The 9,150-nt window shown below is 38.9% G+C and overlaps 1 pseudogene; it reads left to right on the top strand.

Annotated features, from left to right (window-relative positions):
- Window positions 1-380: 380 nt before the first annotated feature.
- LOC115461872 lies at window positions 381-1,119 on the top strand (annotated as a pseudogene).
- The last annotated feature ends 8,031 nt before the right edge of the window (window positions 1,120-9,150 follow it).

A 9,150-nucleotide genomic window follows, 5' to 3' on the forward strand; every position in this document is an offset into this window, starting at 1 on the left:
CCTCTTCTGCTGCACTTCACTAGCATAACACAAGTCCAAAAATAATTAAATCACTGATAGTTACTTTAAAGTGGGACTGCCACTGAAAATATATACTACTATAATGGAGTTTAAACCAAACCCAAGTTCTAGAATTATAGGAAGCCAATAAATATTGGAATGAATTTTACAAGTCTCATAAAAATAACTTTTTCAAAGATCGGAACTGATTGATCTTGAAATTTCCTGAAATTGTCCCAGCTGGAAATACGGTTTCATTAAGCAGAAATACAGAAACAGTTTGGGATATAAAACTGAATGCAGCAAGCAACTCTTCAATACTGCTTCAACCTCAAATATTAGAAAGTGACGGCCGTTGTTTTGAAAACAATTCTCTTTGCATGTTGACTTTTCAAAGCCCTATAGACAGAAGTATCGAAGAGATACCAATTGCCAGACAGAGAGTTGCAAATGGAAGAAAGTTTGAACAGTCAGAATCTTTCCCCAGCAGTGATACCACTTTTAGAATATTTCAGGTTGGCTGTGGAGCTGGAAACAGTGTTTTTCCAATTTTGAAAAAAAATTAGAACTAATCCATAAGTCTTTCTGTATTGTTGTGAATTTGCTCCTTTTGCAGTGGAACAGGTAAAGTTACACTTGGACTTAACAGCTCTTTTTTATGCCTTTCTTCATGACATATGTGATGATGCTTCCTTGTACCCCTTCCCAGATGAGATCCTAGATGTCATTCTCCTTGTGTTTGTGCTTTCCTCTATCCATCCTGACAGGATGCAGGGAGCTGCGAAGTGCGAACAGACTATCCAAGTAACTGAAGCCAGGAAGAATGTTGTTGTTGCGAGACTATGGCAGATATGACTTATCACAGCTTCACTGTAAGAAAGGTTGCTGTTTGTATGAAAACTTTTATGTTCAAAGTGATGGTACTCAGGTGTATTTCTTTTTCAGAAGATGAGATGTTTTATATTTTCACTTCTGCTGGGTTAAACCAAGTTCAAAATCTAGTGGAATGGCAGTTAAAGGTCAACAGGAAGGAAGGAAGAAATAAAAATGCCTCGGGTCTGGATACAGAGCAAATTTCAGAATCCATTCCAACCTCCACAAAACAAACCTGAAAACTAGTCTTGTGATGCTCCTGCTAGCTAGAAAATTATTATTAGAAATATATGTAAATGATAATTATGATGACTCCATGACTTAAAGCAGGTTCTACTACAAATATATACAAATGGATGTGGAATCATCAAAGTCAAAAAATCAAAATGTTGACCCACCAATCTTCAGAAATATACTCACAATGGGAATTCAATAAAAGGAGGGAAAAAGCCTCAAAGAGCTCCAAATCAACAGATCGATAGAGTTTAGGACGATCACAGACATCTACTCTTCATCATCGGCTTAAAAAAACCTTCCCAGTCATTTTATTTCAAATGTAAGATTTTTTAAAAACTTTTTAAATGTATCTACACTTTGAATGGGCCATGTTGGCACTAGTGCATGGACAGCCGCTAGCACTGCTTTGTAAACAGACCCGTAAGTATTTAATTACATCTGCTCCTAACTCAAGTTTTACTGGTCTAACTTTATATGATGTATTTTACTTTCTGTTAACATATTTTGAACATGTTCATGCTTTTCTAATTGTTATGTAAGTCACATTGAACCTGAGTTCTACTCAGGGTAATGCGAGACATAAATGCCATAAATAAATAAATGGTTAATAAATAGAAATAACATAGAAAATAAAATTATACCTTTTTTATTGGACTGAATACATTTTTTGATTAGCTTTCAAAGGTAACCCTTCTTCTTCAGATCAGAAATAAGCAAAAGTTGATAAATAACAGTATATATATATATAAGTATATATATAGTCAAATGTGTGTGACGGTAAATCAGAGAAGTGAATCACTCACTGTACAAGACTGATCAGGTTCCTCTGTGGATGTAATGATTTGTTTTCTAAGCACCATGTTGGACTCTACTACTGGAACCTTCTAAATACAATAGTTGGTAGGCAAAATTTAGATAATAAAGTACAAAGTACAAAAATCTGCCTGTTTAGAAAGATAACAGTAGTTACAGGATCCAGTTTACAGGAGATTTTACAGTGAATATTCTTGTGTTAAAACTGATACAATACCAACATTCTCCAAATAGTACATTTTCAACCATATTTCAGGATCTAAAAAAAAAAATAACAGTGCCACAATTCAGCCCTCAGTAGCCATGATTAAAAATATACCAGGTATTTAGTTCCAATATTTGGATAATGGCTGGTGCTGAGTATCCAGTAATCAGCACTGACAGGCATTAGTATCTGGTTAGTGTCAATATTCAAATTGTTAACTGAGGGGTCCTTTCACTAAGCTGCAGGAAAAAGGGCCCTGCGGTAACAGCAGGGGCCATATTTCCCACGCAACAGGGCTCTTTTTTAAGGCAGCAGGTTATAAGCCCCCCCAAAATGGCCACATGGTAAGATAACCCTTATCACATGTGGTAAGGGCTCCTGCAGTAACCGGTCAGCATGTGGCGATGCCCGATTACCACCAGGTTAGCACCGTGCTAGAGAAAAAAATTCTTAGAGCACTGTAAATAGAGTACACTGCAGCCAGAACTACTGCCAGCAGCTGCGTTGGGCAAGCGGCAGTTCCAAATTAGCAAGTAGTAAGCCCACATTGGATGAGCTGGACTGGAGTTATTCAGGGGATTTGACAACTTCAGACATTTTAGAAAAAAGCCAGTGCCAGACAAAATTCTACCGTCTATGTCCTAAAAATGGAATGGATAAATCAAGATCAGGTATACATATGATGTATCACTTCATGCTATATGCAATGAGTTTATCTTATTGGGCAGACTGGATGGACCATACAGGTCTTTATCTGCCATCATCTACAATGTTACTATCAGGCTTATTTTCGAAAGAGAAGGGTGCCCATCTTTCAACACATATCGGGAAATGGGCGTCCTTCTCTCAGGGTCGCCCAAATCAGCATAATCGAAAGCCGATTTTATGCGTCCCCAACTGCTTCCCTTTGCGGGGACGACCAAAGTTCCCGGGGGCGTGTCAGAGGCATAGCGAAGGTTGGACTGAGGCGTGCCTAAGAGATGGGTGTCCTCGACCGATAAAGGAAAAAAGAAGGGTGTCCCTGACGAGCACTTGGCCGAGTTTACTTGGTCCATTTTTTCTTATGACCAAGCCTCAAAAAGGTGCCCAAACTGACCAGATGACCACCGGATGGAATCGGGGATGACCTCCCCTGACTCCCCCAGTGGTGACTAACCCCTCCCACCCTCAAAAAAACAACTTTTAAAACATTTTTTGCTAGCCTGAAATGTCATATTCAGGTCCATCGCAGCAGTATGCAGGTCCCTGGGAGGGGAGGAGTGTGTCTGTCAGTGAAAGGATAGCAAAGGCATGGACGTCCTTCTTTCAAACATTTTGGACGTCCTGAACTGCCCCCCCCCCCCCCCACCACAGGGATGGTCAAATCTCAAGGGAGTGGACTGGAGTGGAGTGGAGGAGAGGCCTAATGGTTAGAGCACTGGTTTTGCAATCCAGAGGTGGCCAGTTAAAACTCCACTGCTGCTACTTGTAATCCAAATAAGTAAAGGGGGTGTCAGAGGCATAGCAAAGACATGGATGTCTTTCTCACAGAAACATCCACATTTTGGATGTCCTCAACTGCCCATCACAGGGACGGAAGCACAGCAAAGGATGTCCTTCACCCATACGCTAAAAAAAAAAAAAAAAAAAGGACATCCCTGACGCACTTGGATGTTTTCACCTGGACTTGTGTTTTTCTAAGGTTGTAGACTGCAATTTATTTAAAGTTAGGAAGGAAATTGTGTGCAAATGAGCTAACAGCGAGCAGCTCATTTGGATGTGATTTACTTAATGCATACACGTTCCTTTCCTAATCGCTAAGGGATCGGTAAGGGAAGGGCTTTTTCCGTTCAGTTAGTGCATCTGGCTGAAGGTAAGAGAGCTATGTATCTGAGAGCAATTTGTGAAATCCACTGCAGTGCCCCTTAGGGTGCCCGGGTGGTGTCCTGGCATGTCAGGGGGACCAGTGTACTAAGAAAGCTGGCTCCTCCCATGACCAAATGGCTTGGATTTGGTCGTTTCTGAGATGGGCGTCCTCGCTTTCCATTATCGCCGAAAATCAGAAACGACCAAGTCCTGGGGATGACCATCTCTAAGGTCGACCTAAATTTGCTGATTTGGGCGTCCCCAACCGTATTATTGAAACGAAAGATGGATGCCCATCTTGTTTCGATAATACAGGTTTCCCCACCCCTTGCTGGAGCCGTCCTGCGAGGACGTCCCCAGGAAAACTTGGACGTCCCTTTAGATTATGCTCCTCTTTGTTTTAACATTTTTGTAAACGATATTGCTGAAGGGCTGTCTGGTAAGGTTTGCTTCTTTGCAGATGGTACCAAAATCTGCTATAGGGTATACACCCCCTGATGGTATAGATAACATGAGGAAGGACTTAGCAGACTGGAGGAATAGTCTGGAATTTGGCAGCTTAGATTTAATGCTAAAAAATGCATGGTCATGTATTTGGGCAGCAAATGCTCAAGGGAACAGTTTAGGGGGTAAAGAACTTTTGTGCATGAAAGAGGAATGGGTATGATCGTATGCGATGATCTTAAGGTGACCAAAGGTAGAAAAGACAATAATGAAAACTAAAAGGATACTTGGGAGCAAAGAGAGAGGAATGGCCAGTAGGAAAAAATGAGACAATGATATCCCTGTATAAGACTCTGGAGAGATCTCATTTAGGATTGTGTTGGTCCAGAGGGTTGCTACTAAAATGGTCAGAGGTCTTCGTCATAAAGCATATGGGGACAGACTTAAAGATCTCAATATGTATACTTTGGACAAAAGGTGGGAGAGGGGAGATATGATAGAGACATTTAGGGCCCCTTTTACTACGCCATGTAGGTGCCTTCGTGCACCCAACGCTCACCAATTTGGAACTGCTGCCTGGCTACCACATGGCCCGGGCAGTAATTTCATTTTTTACGCGCATCCACTGCTCGAGCCGGAAAATATATTTTATTTTCCGGTGCGCGGCACTAACCAAGCAGTAATCGGCATTGTATGCACGCATATGATTACCACTCAGTTAATGCGTGAGATCATACCGCTAACTGTATATCATAGAGGCCATGGCAAGGTGCAAACCATACATATTTCTAGTTTTTATTTTATTATAGCTATTTTGCTTTTCTTGAGCTAGGAGCAGACCTGGAATTGCAAGACAGCTAGAAATGTGTTTTTTTTTCTGGTAATTACCTTTCTAAGGCTGTAGAAATTTGTGGTTTGACATTTGGCCTATGCTAACTTATGCTAACTGCAGTATCCTGATAAACAATCAAAAGGAGAAGTAAGTGGGTGTGGGTAAAATTGTAACTCCTCCAAGAGGGTGTGGACACTATAATGGTGACTTTAATCATTATCTAATGAAAACTTATGCTTTATATGACAGGCTTTAAACTGTCCATACTATTAGGGAATACATGATAGAAGATGGAAGATGGTAGAAAGTGCTGGAACAGGATTCACCATAAAAGGAAATAGAATATTCTGGAAAGATGCATATTCATTAGGTAGGAAGGAAGGGTAATTATAATTAAGATAATGAAGAAAGGAAGAAAAAATTATTTAAGCGGAAACAGAACTGAGGATGACGAGCCTCAATGTGTCTACATTAGCAGGTGGACATATTGACAGCTCCCAAGGAAAATGTTGTTTTCATTTGCTACATATTATACTCTATTGGGATTTTATTTGTTGTTATTTCAATAATTATTGATTGGCTTCTTTGACAATTTGAATAAATGTTTATTATATCTAATACTTATTTAGTAGCCAGAGTTTTTTCTTGCCACCCTCCAGGAGACCTCCAGAAGGTTACTCCTGTCTCAGAGACAAAGACTGTAGTACATAAGTCAATGGGTAATGGTAAGGCTTCAGGCCCAAAATGGAGGCATGCCAATTTTTATTTTGCCGCACGTCTACAACAGCACAGGCCATGTTTCGCCACTCTACAGGCTGCTTCAGGAAAGGCACTCAAATAAATCTTAGCACGGACTTCTCAACATCATAAAACACTTTCGTGGACTGTTTTATGATGTTGAGAAGTCCGTGCTAAGATTTATTTGAGTGCCCTTCCTGAAGCAGCCTGTAAAGTGGCGAAACAAGGCGCACTTGTTGAAGGGAGACACGGGATGGTGTTAATTTTTCCGGATTAAAACAGACTACAATGGAGGAATCCAACTACACGATCTTCAACCCTGATATACATCATTACTAACTCAGTTGGAAGGACTATAAGAGAAGATTAGTGACTGTTAGTTGTTTGAAAGACATTTGTTTGAAAAACTCTCTCACTTCAAAATGGGGGTTAGTTTTCAATAGGATTGATTTCGGCTTGAATGTGATGTGTTAGTTTGGGACTTCTTAAGATATACTGGGTTTATTACCGGTTTTTGGGTTTTGAGAGGAGGTGTTTCATTTTGTTAATTTCTAAAAATAGAGGGAGAGAAGAGCAAGGAGAGTTTTTGTACCATTCGTTTTTCTCATGTATATATGAGTTTTTGCGATTGGAGTTTTTCTCTCTTTTTTCTTCTCTTTATTGGAACCAGTGATAGTATTCTACTCCTGAAGAAAATAGTGGAAGGTGCAATTTTTTTGCTGAGTATTCCCTATTAGGAGGTTTGAGGTTCCTAGTTGATTTATTCAAAATGATTATGGTTATGTAACCTTGGAAATTACAAGGTGAGACACCCATAAAACCTATATTTCAAACTTTTTTAGAGATTTAGAATTTGAATTGAGGTAGTTTGAAATTCCCAGGTTTAAATCTAGAGTATCTTATAGACTAATCAATCTGCCTCAATAACTTGGTTAAGCTTGTAATTTCCGGGTGTATTTATCCCTCCCAATATGGTGGTCCATCCACCAATACCTAGGAATAAATAAATCACCCAGGGCTGAATTAGTTAGAAAAGCAATTGGATACTTTATTTTCTTTACTCACCAAGTATAAGTACAATTGACAATTGCTTTTGGGAGACCAGCTGCCCATACAAAAGTATTGGCTGGCCAGATTCTCCATTGAAGTAGGAAGTACACTCATTTTTATATGTCCATTCAGGATACAGGTAATATGACAGTAATTACACCTTATTGGATCTATGCTAATATTGTGGTCAATACCTTAATGGCTATATATGGTAATATAACAGTTAATATTTCTTAGACTTCTACTGTACGTGCTTGGCTGTTTTTAGCATTACTTAGAAAGCTTAGTCATCTCCCTGTGAGACCACTCAGTTCTGCATTCTGACCATATCTTCTTGGGTGTAACTGACTCTGCCCTGTTGGTAGGCTGTACCATCCTGTTATTGAGGTTTTTGCACCCTGGCCCCTTCCTCATTTTGCTGCATGAGGGTGTCACAACAGCTCATGAGTTCTACTGTTAGTCTAGAGTTAAAATTAGAGGTACAGGCCTGTAAGCTTCTCTGTCATTTTTAGATCCTGAACCGAAGTCAGGCCTTGAACCAAAGCTCATGGCTATAATGATAATAGACAAGCTTCAAGGTGACACCAGCTTCTGTCATTTCTGTTTGTTTTTCTATGTATTTATTTTTTTTTTTTTAATTTTATTTTATTGAATTTTATAATACATTTAGTCATATAACTTAAATGTCGGAAAAAAGGGAATAAAAAAATAACAAAATATTGCAAATCATGAAATAATCCAAGATACATTTAGACCACAATATACCAGGCAAGAAACAAGGAAAAAGAAAAAAGAAAATACAACAATAGTCTAAAGAGCGGTATCATGCAAATACCCGCAGCCGAATATCAGCGTGTCAAACCTATTGAACATTCAAGGTTGAATTTCTCTACTTTCTCTAGAATCAATAAAGACCTTCATTTTGTGGGGATCAAGAAACATATATATTACAGAGTCAATAGATATAATGCAACGACATGGAAATTTTAAAACAAATAGAGCACCTAAAGCGATAACTCTAGGTCTCAATCTCATAAATTCTCGTCTCCGCAATTGAGTTTCTTTATTTAAATCTGGATATATACGAACTTGTTCTCCAAGAAATTTCTCATTTAAATGTTTGAAATATAATTTGAAAATATTGTTTCTATCAAGTTCTAACGCAAATGATATCAAAAGGGTTGTCCTCTCCGTCACAGTGTCCAGTGAATTCTCCAAAAGAGCTGTTAAATTTTCAAGGTGATTTTGGGCAGCCAGGGGGTCCGGTTTCTTAATCCCAGTTAAGTAATAGGCCTTATTGATAGGTGGAAAAGCCTCTGCTGGAATTTTAAGTATTTCCTGAAAATATCTACGCAGCATATCTATAGGTGGAGTCAAAGGGGCTTTAGGAAAATTTATAAGCCGTAAGTTATTTTTTCTCCCCTGGTTATCCAAGTATTCTATTTTTCTCTTCAATATATCTCTGTCTTTAGAAACCTCTCCTGAGAACGACTGCAGAACAGAGATTTCAGCCTTTAAATTGTTAACTTGATTATCTTGAACTTGAATTTTCTCCAATAAGTTCTGCTGAGATAGTTTTAAATCCGAAATTTCTTTAGTAAAGGAATTAGTTACCTTTATTAGTAGAGAATTCATTCCCTGAAGCACGTCCCATAGGGAGTCCAAAGTGACAACAGCAGGTTTTCTCAACTCCAGACCTTGAATAGTAGCTGTTCCCGCAAGCGTGGGGGTCGAGGTGGTATAATCCCTCCAACTTTCCGTTGTTCCTTCTGCCGGGACAAATATCGCCGAGGTACCTCCTGGGGACGCTTGGTTATTCTCCTCTCCGGGAGTCGAACGAGGCGTTCCTGTTTTCTATGTATTTATATACATGAATGGTAGGTACTGACTGCACATTGAATGAATGAAAGAGTAGTCGAGATACATACAAGCAAAATATTTTTGATCTTTTTTTCAGATGTTTCAGACTTTTTTTTTTTTACAGTTTTTGAGTATTTTTGTTTATATTAAACATTTGTTTTAATACTAAAAATATTAAACATAAATAGTGGCATATTCTGCTTGTGCATCTAGTGCCTGCAAGGTACCAGTACTAATATTTAAATAAAAAACA

Source organism: Microcaecilia unicolor, chromosome 2 (assembly GCF_901765095.1).
Source record: "Microcaecilia unicolor chromosome 2, aMicUni1.1, whole genome shotgun sequence".
NCBI classification, from domain to species: domain Eukaryota; kingdom Metazoa; phylum Chordata; class Amphibia; order Gymnophiona; family Siphonopidae; genus Microcaecilia; species Microcaecilia unicolor.